Genomic DNA, 12,128 nt, shown 5'->3' with positions numbered 1-12,128 from the left:
AAATAAACCATGGTTTATATGTAGACAGTGGCGGAGACAGGCCTGGGGCAACTAGGGCTATAGCCCCAGGCCTAGAAACAACTTCCCTTATAATTTCTTCGTACAAAGTATAGAAAATCATAGAATTTTATCACTTAACATAGCATAGCCCCAGGCGTAACCACATCTAGCTCCGCCACTGTATGCAGAACAATGCAACGCAGAAATAATGAAATAAACTGAATCAAGATTACATACGGATAAGTGGGTATTAACTTGAGGGTTCTAAAGGAATGACTAACTAAGAAAATTAAGTATAAATACATATGTGATACACATGAAATAAGTCATTATATCTCAGATCACACGAAAGTAGAAAGAATCAAAGATATGGACATAATTAATAAAATTGAACTTCAATAAAATAAGTATGCGTCGACGCAGCAGCCATTCAGTTTATAATTTACAGGGGAAAGGAACAAACAACTGCATTGCTTGAACAAACGATGAATGCCCATACCCTGTTCTCCGAGACCATCAGCATGGGGCGAGTTTGGTTGCCTGCACCGAGCCCAACCAGGCCCACGCGATGCAGCATCTTTTTGGACCTCGGTTGTTTGGTTGCTCGCATATATTGTTAAGCCCGCATAGCACGGTTCTTAAAGCACCCCTAGGCCTGGCCCGTTGGGAACGGCCGAATCGGCAGTTTCCCCAGAGCCAGGCCCGAGCGATGCTTCGAGGCGCACATGGGTGGCTCTCTGGAGATGTGTGTCTCGGGTTAATCCCTCTCTCTCTCCCTAATCCTCAATCCCCTCTCTCTCCCTAATCCTCAATCCCCTCTCTCTCCCTCTACTCCAGTGCGATCCCGTCCGCCATGGGGGCAGGGGAGCTCTACCACGAGCTGCTGCAGTCCATGGCCGCGATGCTCGCTGATGCAGCCCAGCTCGCGGCGCGGTGCCGGGGCCCGCCGAGGGACGGGAAGCTGCAGACGCAGAGCGCCGTCGATGCGCTCGGCGCCCGGCTCGACGTCAACCTCCGAGACTGCGCGGTGCTCGTCCGGACCGGCGTGCTGTCTGACTCCGACGCCTCCGTCGTCGCCGTCCCGGCGACAGCGGCTGCGGCGCAGGCGGCCGTGTAGGAGCTGCTCGCGCGGCTGCAGATCGGGCACGCCGAGGCCAAGTGCTGGGACGTGGACGGGCTCCTCGACACGCTCAACCGGGACGAGAAGAGCGTCGTGTCGCTGCTCGGCCGCGCCAACGTGTCCGCGCTGGTGCAACTGCTCACGGCGTCGGCACCCAAGGCGCGGGAGATAGCCGCCATGGTGCACTACAAAAAAAAGACACATCCGTGATATTTTGGGCCGAACAAATTTTTTTCTGTCATACTTATGACACTTCTATGATGATAATTGTGACAAAACCCGGTATCATCATAGATGTGGTGGGCTCCTACTTCTATGACAAAAAATCATGACAGAAAATGGGCTTTTCATCCTGGGCGGGCCAGAGACGCAGCTTCATGACATTCTTTGGGCCATCCATGACGGAAAAACCATGGTAGAAGTAAGGGCGAGGAAAATATCGGGGTGTTCCCGGTTACGGTGGGTGGTCGGGGTCGAGCGATGCACGGAGGTTTGCGCGTTTCTCTCGTACACGCACGTGCGTGGGTGCGAGGCGTTGGGCTCTAACTGAACCCGAGCGAGGCGTTCGCCTACTGAACCCGAGCGATTGCACTGCAGGCTACGCGTTACTGAACCCGAGCGATCGACCGATGGCTGTTAACTGAACCCGATCGAGCGATTCCTTCGCAAGTACTGCTAACTGAAGCCGATCGATGCTGCCTCTGGATGAACAGTGAGTGTTGCTGGGGGGGTTTGGATGAACAGTTCCCGGTGGGGGTGGATGAACAGGACCCCGTGGTGTTGCCTCTGGATGAACAGGACCCCAATCGATCGAGCCGGTTGGGGCTGGATGAACAGGACCCCGTGGAGGGCTGGATGAATAGGACCACCCCGTGGAGGGCTGGATGAATAGTAGACAGTGGAGGGCTGGATGAACAGTAGCCTGTGGAGGGGTGGTTGAACTGGAGCCCGTGGAGAGGGCTGGTTGAACAGTAGCCGGTGGAGTAGCGTGCGGTGGAGGCTGGATGAACAGGAGCCAGTGGATGAACAGTCGCAGGTGGAGGCTGGAGGAGGTTAATGGTGGATGAACAGCAGCCCGTGGAGGCTGGAGGGGGTCGATGGTGGAGATTAACAGTATCCCGTGGAGTCCCATTTTGCGGTACGCCACACCCCTCCCGATGAACAGGAACCCCGTTTCGACCGTAGCGCTCCAACACAAGTCCGTTTCCTCCGTTTTGCGGTACGCCACACCCCTCCCGATGAACAGGACCCCCGTTTCGACCGTAGGATGTCCATTTCCTCTGTTTTGCGGTACGCCAGACCCCTCCCGATGAACAGGATCCCGTTTCGACCGTGGCCGGTCGAACACAAGGCCGTTTCCTCCGTTCTGCGGTACGCCAGGCCTCATTTCCATCGGCTGTTCCGTCCAAGCCGGTTGGCTCCCACGCGTTCCGTTGCCTCCCGATGAACACGACGCATTCCGTTGCCTCCCCATGAACACGACGACAACGCAGTTTCTCCGTTCCGACCCAGCCATGTACACGAGCCCTGGCCGTACGTATGCGCGAGTAGGCATTCGAGACCCCACCCGTATGTACATACGTGGCCGTATTTTCTTTCTTGCACACTGGCCGTTGTACGTACGTGTACCTGCTACATGCGCGCCTCTACTATGCCACGTGCGCGCCTCTACTACGACACGTGCGCGCCTCTACATCGACCAGTATGTATGTACACGTTTGCGACCAGAATGACAACGCTACGTACGCTTCGACCAAGTGGGTCCCGACTGTCAGGCACTTCCTTGCGTGCGAAGATGTAGCTGGTGGGTCCCAGCAGTAAGGGGGCGAATCGTTTTTTTTTTTGCCCGGACGCACTTCCTTGCGTGCGAAGATGTAGCTGGTGGGTCCCAGCAGTCAGGGGAAACGTTTTTTTCATGAAATACGGTGGCCCGTCCGGTGGGTCCCTGCTGTCAGGTGGAGGAATAATTATTTTGCGCGTAATAAGGACGCACTTCCTTGTTGCCGCCGTGGACCCAGTTGTCAGCCTCTCCACGTACAGTCCACGTCCGATGGAAGCCGTTCCTTGACCATGTTGACCACGCTGCGCCGAGAGCACCAGGGCGGTGGACGACGGCGAGGCCTAGGAAGGGGACGACGTGGAGCCGGGGAAGACGCGGCAGTGGATGCCCATGCGTAGAGGAGTATGAGGGTTCACTGGTTCGCTGTCGTGTGAGGCTGCCATCGCCGTAGAATAACAGGGGGCGTGGGTGAGTAGAGGGATGGCCTGGCCAGCGGTGGGAGTAGTAGGGGGCGGTGAGGCCTCCGCGGCATCGCAGCCGGCCACGGGAGGCAGGAGCACGAGGCACGACCGGCGCTGGTTTGGGCGGCTGGAGCAAGAAGACCAGAGGTTGAAGAAGCACTATGGCCGTTGGATGGACATCGTACGGTCACTGGAGCTAGACTCGTGCATATTGACTAAGTTGACAAAGCCCTCCGTCCCGTCAACTTAGTAGGCCCACAAGTCAGCCTGCCACTATACTGGGTCCCAGCTAGTAGGGGGTATTCTTTTTTTGTGGGTAATAAGGAGGCACTTCCTTGATTGCGAAGATATAGCTGGTGGGTCCGAGCTGTCAGCGGCGGTAACGTTTTTTCGCGAAATACAGAGGCCCTTTCGGTGGGTCCCAGATGTCAGGTGGAGGAACCATTATTTTGCGCGTAATAAGGAGGCATTTCCTTGCGTGCGGCCGTGGACCCATCTGTCAGCCTCCCCACGTATAGTCCACTTCAGATGCTTGTGACCAGGCCGCGTCGAGAGCACCAGGGCGGTGGACGACGGCGAGGCCTAGGAAGGGAACGACACGGAGCCAGGGAAGACTCGGCAGTTGTTTCCCACGCGGAGGGGATACGACTGTACGAGGGTTTACTGGTTCGTCTGCCATCGCCGGAGAATAACAGCAGGTGTGGGTGACTAGAGGGATGGCTAGGCCAGCGATGGGAGTACGGTGGGCGGTGAGGCCTGCGCGGCAGCACAGCCGGCCGCGGGGAGGAGGGAGCAGGCAGTCCCGCCGGCGCTTGTTTGAGCGGCTGGAGCAGGAAGAGCAGAGATTGAAGAAGCACGACGGCCGTTGGATGGACAGCCAACAGTCACTGCTTGTGCGTCAACCTTTTTTTAGGAAAGCCTCAAATCTGTGGAAAACAGCATACAACCCATCTGCCATTATTTCTAATAATTTATAGCCCATTTGCTAATTCTTAAGTTTTTTTGGAGCCCTTGGTTGGGATTTAATAGCTGTTACAATAATTCACTCTAAATTAAACGACTGGCAAGCCATTTGCCTTGCTTCAAAGAAAATATGACAGTCACAGTCGAGTTGAAAAGGGCAAGAACATCTAACTCCAGCTTACAAACTGTACAAAAGCACGAGGGTTAATTGTTCATCAGGTTTACAAAAAAACCAGGTTGAAAAGGGCAACAACATCTAACTCCAGCACTGTTTTCGGCAGTCACAGTCAAATGGATCGGTCAGGTCCATAGAATGAACATCCTGGGTCGTAAAATTTACTGGATTATGACCACAATATGTTGTAAATAGAAGCCCGGCACGTTCAAAAGCTCTTTTGCCCACCTGAAACTCCTTTTTTTTTGCTCTTCCACATACCCATCCGTCAAAACCATGCTGCAGATAAACTTAAGCCTGATGGACAATAGTAACCTCACATTCAGCAGGAAGAATGTGACAAATCTAGTGTTTGCATGGTTGGCTACATATCATTCTAGCGTTATTGTCTTCAATCGAATCTCATGAGAAGTGAGAAAATCCCGATGCTTACGAATCCACCGATTGGTTATAACTTTCTTACCCCGTCCTGTTGCCTAAATAGACATGAAGATTGAAAACAGTTAAGGTCTAAAAAAGGAGTGTCGAAAGAGCAACAGCTGAACGGTTAATTCTAGTACACTATATGCGGGCTTCCAATGTGCGTGAAATTGTCACCTTTATATACAACTTCTCCAGACATGGAAAGCATTGCAGCAAGCCAATAATCTTGTTCAGATCAAAACTATTCATTTGGATATATAAAATCTTGACAGAATCCAGCACCATTGATAGGCCATCCATGGAGAAACTCTTCATTGAGCATAGAACATAATATTAGTACAAAATGTGTACTCCAAAATGACATATAACTTATGCACAGAAATTTAAAATGCAGTTTATGGTTACAAGTGTAGATGATAATATAAAGTACCTGAAGAACTGTGGAGCCAAACACCATATTGAAATGAGCACAGATATCATGTATTACACCCAAGGTCTCCAGTTTAGGCGTAGAGAGGACGGTTATTTGCAACGGTGAATAACTAGAATCAAGGATCAACCTTTGAAGTGAAGGGGCATCTTGGATGATGAGCTGCCTTTCGTCAAAAGAAATTCCAATTCTTACAAGGTTAGGCCACTTTATTTGGAGACAACCGATTCTAACTGTGAAAACAAGCACCAAGCACTCCAGGGCAGGGCAACTGGAGCGGATGATGCTGTGCAATGAGGCCTCCGATATATGAACCCGCACAACTGAAAGTTTCTTGAGAAATGGGAGTCGAAGGTTTAGTACCAGATTGTCTGGTAGGTCGCACAGCGCAAAGGTGGCGGTGTGGAGAGAGGAGGAAAACTACGAGATGGACATCGGTGCTGAGGGCACAAGTAGATGGTGTTCGGTATCTGGTAGGTGATTTCCAGGGGAATAGTAGAACTCAAGTAGCTGTAGTTCTGTGAATTCAGGGGATTTCATCCAGGCGTCCACCGTGCAGAGCATGGTATGCTTGCTCAGTTAGCATGACAGGATGCAGAGGCTTTGAACGGAGCCCTGGTGGGAGGAGATGATGGCTCTGGGGATTTCAAAATCATTGAAGAGAGATAGCTGACGACAGTCGAGATTAAGGGGCACAGCGTGCCATAGAGGGCGCCACCGAATCGAGAGGACTTGGGTGCAGCAGCAATCCTTGGTGGGGAGAAGCGAGATGATCTCCCCAAGGACGGCATCCGGGAGATCGCTGATGCGGTCCACCCGAGATTCTACGGGTTCCTGGGATCCGGTGGGGGCGGGGTCGCCGCTTCTCCCCGCGCTGCCGGGTGCGGGATCTACAACAGGCGTCGCCGCTGGCGGGAGCCTCATCTTCTTGGCGCTGGGGTCAGCCGACTCCATTTTCCTCGAGGGCGTCGCATCGCGCTCACGGATTTGAGAAGAGTAACGAATGACGAGCCTAGTTGTAGTGCGAGTGAAGAAGAAGGGGAGCTGGGGTTTTCTGTAGTAGTGAGGAAGAAGGGGAGCTGGGGTTTTCTGTAGGAGTGAGGTGAGGAATTTGGGGGTACGAGTGGAGCGAGCTGACATGAGGTGGGTGGGAGTGAGGAGGAAGAAGAACACCCAGGGTTTTTGGGGGGGCGGTGTGCTTTGTGTGGGTAGCGCCTCTCATTCAGTAAATATATGGACTTTTGAATTGATTTTACTATTTACTAGGGTGGATGGGCTGTTTTGTCTTGGGCCCAGAGAAACAATTACTACTAGTACAGTGGAGACACTCTACAGCTACCCAGAAAAACAATTACTACTAGTACAGTGGATACAATACCGCTTCTGGCTCCTCCTAGGTCATCGAAAGTCTCCCTCTACCGAATGTCGTTATACTTTTGTTCACCGACATGTGGGCCATGCAGCACGCGGGCCCAAATGCCATCCACCAAATTAGAAGGCAGTATGCAGGCGGAGAGTCACCCCGGTCGTAGCGCGGCAGTAACGAGCCGTCGTATCACAAAACCCCACCTCCCCGCAGTCTAAGTTTGACGGACGAAGCAACCATCATTTCACTCTTCGCTGAATCCCCTTCTCCCTCACCATCTTCAAGAAAGGCAACACTCGCATCTGCCACTATTCTTCTCTCCCAACGAAGGGAAGGTAAGCGGATCCGTGATGTTGGTATATTTTCGTTCAGAGAAAAAAAGAACTTTTGCAAAGCAGTAACCGATCCTCACTCTCTTTTTTGTTTCATTGTCATTGCGATTGTGTTTTCCTTTCAGTGGTCTCCTAGTATTCGTCAGTTTCATGATGGACCAAGGAGAACCAGGCAAAGATCTGCCGATATTGGAGCAGACATGGGAGGCTGATCCCCACGAGACAGAGAGCTCCAAGAAGCTGGAGGCAGCCACCGAGCCGACCCCAGATACGCTCACGGCCACTACTGAGATGGTCAATGCCCCGTTTGAGGTTACAGCCCCCGTGGCACTGCAGGAGCAGTTTTCCCCCTTCGAGGATGTGTCCCCCCCCCCCCGCTGAGCTGCCCAAGGTGATTTTCTTCTTTGCCGATCTCGATTGTGGTTTTTCATCTAAGTATGTGGTGATGAATAATGCAAAATTTTATTAGCTTCGATGCCATGCTATACATAGTGGTTTAAATAACTTGTGTTTCTTATACTGGAAAGTAATTCAGAATTTGTTTCTGTTTCAATTAGAGCCCTGATGCAGACAAGGATTGTGTGGTTGTACATGTCACTCGCTATGAGGCGGATGACCTGAATATACGCACTGGGAAAACAGAGTTTTTAGGCTGTTGGATCCTGGAAGCCATTTGCGCTTATACCAATGAAGAGTTGTATTCCAGCCTCACTGTTGTCAGGCGTGTTGTCCAGGGTGTACTGAAGCACAAGAAGTTCAAAGCTACTCCTTCGTTTGTGAGGCATACTGTTCTTGTCAAGCTTACGCAGGAAGATGACATGGCATGCCTCCATAAACAAGTTTATGAGTGGCAAGGCCACAAGGTTGTCTTCATGAAGGTTCATAGGATTGAGCTGCTGCCGGACGTCCTCGATGATGTTCATGGCAAGGTCCGTCTTGTGTCCAGCCCAAATTAGATCGAGGCATGAAATAGTTGCCCCAGCTAGTGTTTAATAGTAGTTTGGATTGTGTCTAATTATCCGAACCTTGCCTGTTATCGAGCCCTCTGGGGCTAGTACTCTGTTTGAATCCGTCTATGGGAACTGCTGCTACTTTTGTGTGCCCGTGAATCATGTGAGAACCATCGTAATTGTTGCCGAAACAGATGCGTCCTCACTAGTTTTTTCATGAATATGGCATGGTAAGACATAAGTTGTCACGGTTTATCATACGAGCAGTGTGTGTTTTGATGAAATAGAGTACTCGTTCGAGAACTGTGCGCCGACGTATACATAAGTACTTGTAAACACTGTTGGTGCTACCCCACTTGTAAGCAGTTGTGCAAAACACGGCACATTGGCTCAGCTCGCTTCAACACTAGGCTATCGACCAGCTAACAATCAACAATCTGCTGTCTGACATATAAGCAACTATGTATCTTGTTACAGTGGTTCATGCAGTTAACTGAGGCCACAATGTAAATTCCAAACGTTCACACGCTAGTCCAGCGTTCATGTGGAACACTCACATTAAACTCGGCTTCATAAAAAACTTGAAAAGCATAAGTTAAGCAATTTTATACATCTCAATGATTCATAGAACATAACAAACATATACTAGTTCACAGCAAAAGACAAAGTTGTGAGAAGGTTTACAAATCAGGAAAAAACAAGCAAGGCTTCTCTGAGCAAAGGGCCTCCCGGCAGGCTTAAATTTCCTGGAGTTCACTCTGGTTTTTTCTTGTTGCCACCATCCAGGGTTAGGTTCTCTCATTCCAGAATAACCAATTATAATTGTGTTCTCAGCTGGAATGCTGAACTGAACCATGTAGTGTACTGACCAACTGAAAGTCTTGTGCATTCCACTAAATTTAAGCACCGCTATTTGCAGAAATAAGCAGACCACAATGCCTCTTGTCCGCGCACCTGTCCAAAAAACCGTCGTGCAGCCATGCCAGCTAGTCCTCGGTCCATGGATGAACTGGTAGAAAGTGCATTCCGGACTAGGATGCAGTTGTTTTCGCTCGTCCCTACACTGCAATCAGGAAGTAAAACGTAGGAATCAACTTCTTTTATATTGCGTTGGTCATTCTACCTAGTAACTACCAATGTAGGAATACCTGGAAGACGGGTGGTTAGATGACGGCAACGAGGGATAGCCATCTCATTTTGCGCAGTTCTACTAAAACTGAGGTGTGTGCTTTTGATTGCGCGGATAGAAACGATACGGAGACAGACATCCCGAAACGATATGGAGACAGACATCCCTGTTTGCGCAAATACGAAATACGGTTATTTAAACAGTGACAGATATTTGCAGTGGCGTATGATTAACAGCAGCATCTATTGTGTTATAATTGGCACTAGATTGACAGTATGAAAGTGTCCTTAAGTAAGTAGCATCACATCACATCAACACTGCCACTAGATTAACATGCAGAACAATAGCATTAGTATTACTGTCATGAGAGTAGCACATGGTCAGTAAATGTGCAATCAAATTTGTGCAGTTCCACTGGGATGAAGCAATGTTAGCGGTGTGAGATTTAAGTGTAACTGCAAAAACACAATTCATGGGAAATAAAGCAAGACGGAAGCACTTCATAAAATGGTGGTGGCATTGCTTCAATTTATCGACGGCACTAGACCATTACTTATAGTGACATTAGGTGGCATTGCTTAATGCTTCATGTGATTTTACATTAACGGTAGCGATATGGGCGTAGGGACAGCAGGGGCATAAAGTGGTGAGGCAGATGTGGTTGCCGAGAGCGGCAAACACTCAGGCAGCATGTCTGCATTTGTCCCATTTTTTATCTCCTCGGCGACATTTTCCTATGTGAGCACAGGAAATCTAGACCTGCTCATTCTCATTTGCGTTGTCCCCCAACACCCATCACTTTCTTTCCTTTTTCAACCAAGAGATAGGTCCACTTCCCCCCACCCTTCGCCATCCACCATGCTTTCTTCGTCTTTTCAACCAAGAGACCGGTCGAGTAGACATTATCTACTACTTTCCCCCGTTTCCTCTTAGAACCAAGTCCTAGATTCATGCTACAGCTTTCCCACTTTCTTCCCTGTTTGAACCAACTCTTAGAGTCGACTGTATGAACTAGCTTTACCTCTAATAATAGTAAAAGTCTAGGTCGCTTTGGAACAGCGGACGGAAGTAGAAAAAGATCCAAACGAAGCCAAGTGGGGAGCTGGGGCAGTAGAGCAAGGCAGGTTTCGAAGGAATATATACCTGAGGGTCGTCGGCATGTGGCAAAGACAGCGTCGGGAGGCCGCATCTTGGCCACAATACCGCAGGGAGGAAGAAGGGGTCGGAGGCCCTTCCGAGTCTGCGCTCTCTCGGAGAGAACGGCATGGTCGCCGATCGGGACGCGCGAGCAGCCGTTGGTCTCCTCCCTCGCCGCCGATGACAGCGTGAACGATGCACCTACACCCGTGCCCCGGTCGAGGTTGTCTGGCCGGATTTGTGACCAGCCGTGAGCTGAGAGAGAGTGTGGCCACCTATGTCTTGCTTAGATCTGGAGAGCATGACAGAGTGAACGAGAGGAACCCTAGTAAAGCAAGCGCTAAGGCTCCTGCTTGTATATATAGTGGAGTGATTTTGTTGTACCAGCTTCAAAAAAATGCGCTCCTATGTGTACCTGCGAGTGGGTGTGAGGGAACTAGTGCGTGCGTGCACCGCTTCTCTTCGTAAGAGTACAATATACTATGCCCAAAGAACGTTCGCCACAAGAGTAATAGTATAAGTGTGTGACGTGTGAGCTAAAATAAAATGTGCGCGACGTCTTTTGTTTTTTAGAAGTTCTGAGGGTAGGGTGTGAAGAGCACATATGTGTGTGACGTCTACCTGCAGATAGACGGTGGGTGCGAGAGAACTCGGGAGAGTCGTGACTCGTGAGGGTGTGTGTGCGTGAGAGAGAGGGGGGCACGTATCAATGCAATGCATGTGTCCGTAAATCATTATCCGACAAACGTTCGCCACAAGCCTTTTCCTGACGAACGCCGTAAGAACCGTTAGATCGGCAACCGACAGTGTCAGTTTTGCCATGTCATTTAACAGAACAACCACTCCTCCTACACACAAATCTTCCACGTGAGTGTTAGCAACTTCCGTATGCTCCCTCCATTCCAAAATGCAGTGCATATAACTTTATTGAAAATTCGAACCTCGCAAACTTTTACCGAGTTTTCGTGTACCAAATTGCACATGTAGAATACCCTGTATATATCATTTCATTCATCTTCGAGAGGTAACTATAAAGATGGGGGAGGAGTCTACAAAGAAAGACCATCGTATCACCTGCAACAATTTCAACCATCCTTTGGTGTGGAGGAATATCATAGGAACTCTATATGATACGATTTTTATAGGATTTTTTCCTTTAGAGCCAATTGGTTCATAGGAATAGATTCATATACTCCACATTTCAAAGGAAATAAACATGATATCATTTCTATAGCTTTAGAGCCACTTGGTTCATATGAATGGATTCCTATACTCCCATAATTTCAAAGGAAAATAAACATTAGCGTATATTCAATAGAAAAGTTCCTATGATATGAACCAAATTACATCTCTTTTCTAATCCCTCCTCATAGGAATTGAGATACATGTCATCTCTAGATTCAATAGAAAAGTTCCTATGATGTGAACCAAATGACATCTCTTTTCCAATCCCTACTCATAGGAATTGAGATACTCCATGTCATCTCTTTCCCTACAACTTCATGTATACATCTTCTATTCCTAAATAGCTAGTACAACCCACTAGTAGCTTTTTTCCAAGACATGCAACTATGGCACAAGAACTATATAGTGTGCGAATAACTTTGAAAGATGGTCGCTGGATGAAGCTAATCCGACAGTGCAGAGATGGCAAATCCGAGCACTACTGGCCGTTGGATATCATCAACATTCCACCAGATCTGCCACATGTACAATTTAGAAGACTCCATGGTTGAACTTAAGCATAATGCACAAACCTCAAAACACAAGCACTTCTCCTTTGTTCTAGAATCTTCCGTATCATAATTGATTTTTTTTCTAAATGAATTGCCATTATTTGTTTTTTACTTTATGCTTTACAA

The 12,128-nt window shown here is 49.1% G+C and overlaps 1 pseudogene; it reads left to right on the top strand.

Annotated features, from left to right (window-relative positions):
* The first annotated feature begins 853 nt into the window (after nt 1–853).
* LOC123171227 (uncharacterized) overlaps nt 854–12,128 on the top strand; it is a 38,285-nt pseudogene continuing 27,010 nt past the window's right edge.

This window comes from Triticum aestivum, chromosome 7D (genome assembly GCF_018294505.1).
Source record: "Triticum aestivum cultivar Chinese Spring chromosome 7D, IWGSC CS RefSeq v2.1, whole genome shotgun sequence".
NCBI classification, from domain to species: domain Eukaryota; kingdom Viridiplantae; phylum Streptophyta; class Magnoliopsida; order Poales; family Poaceae; genus Triticum; species Triticum aestivum.
This window is presented reverse-complemented; position numbering and strand designations above follow the sequence as displayed.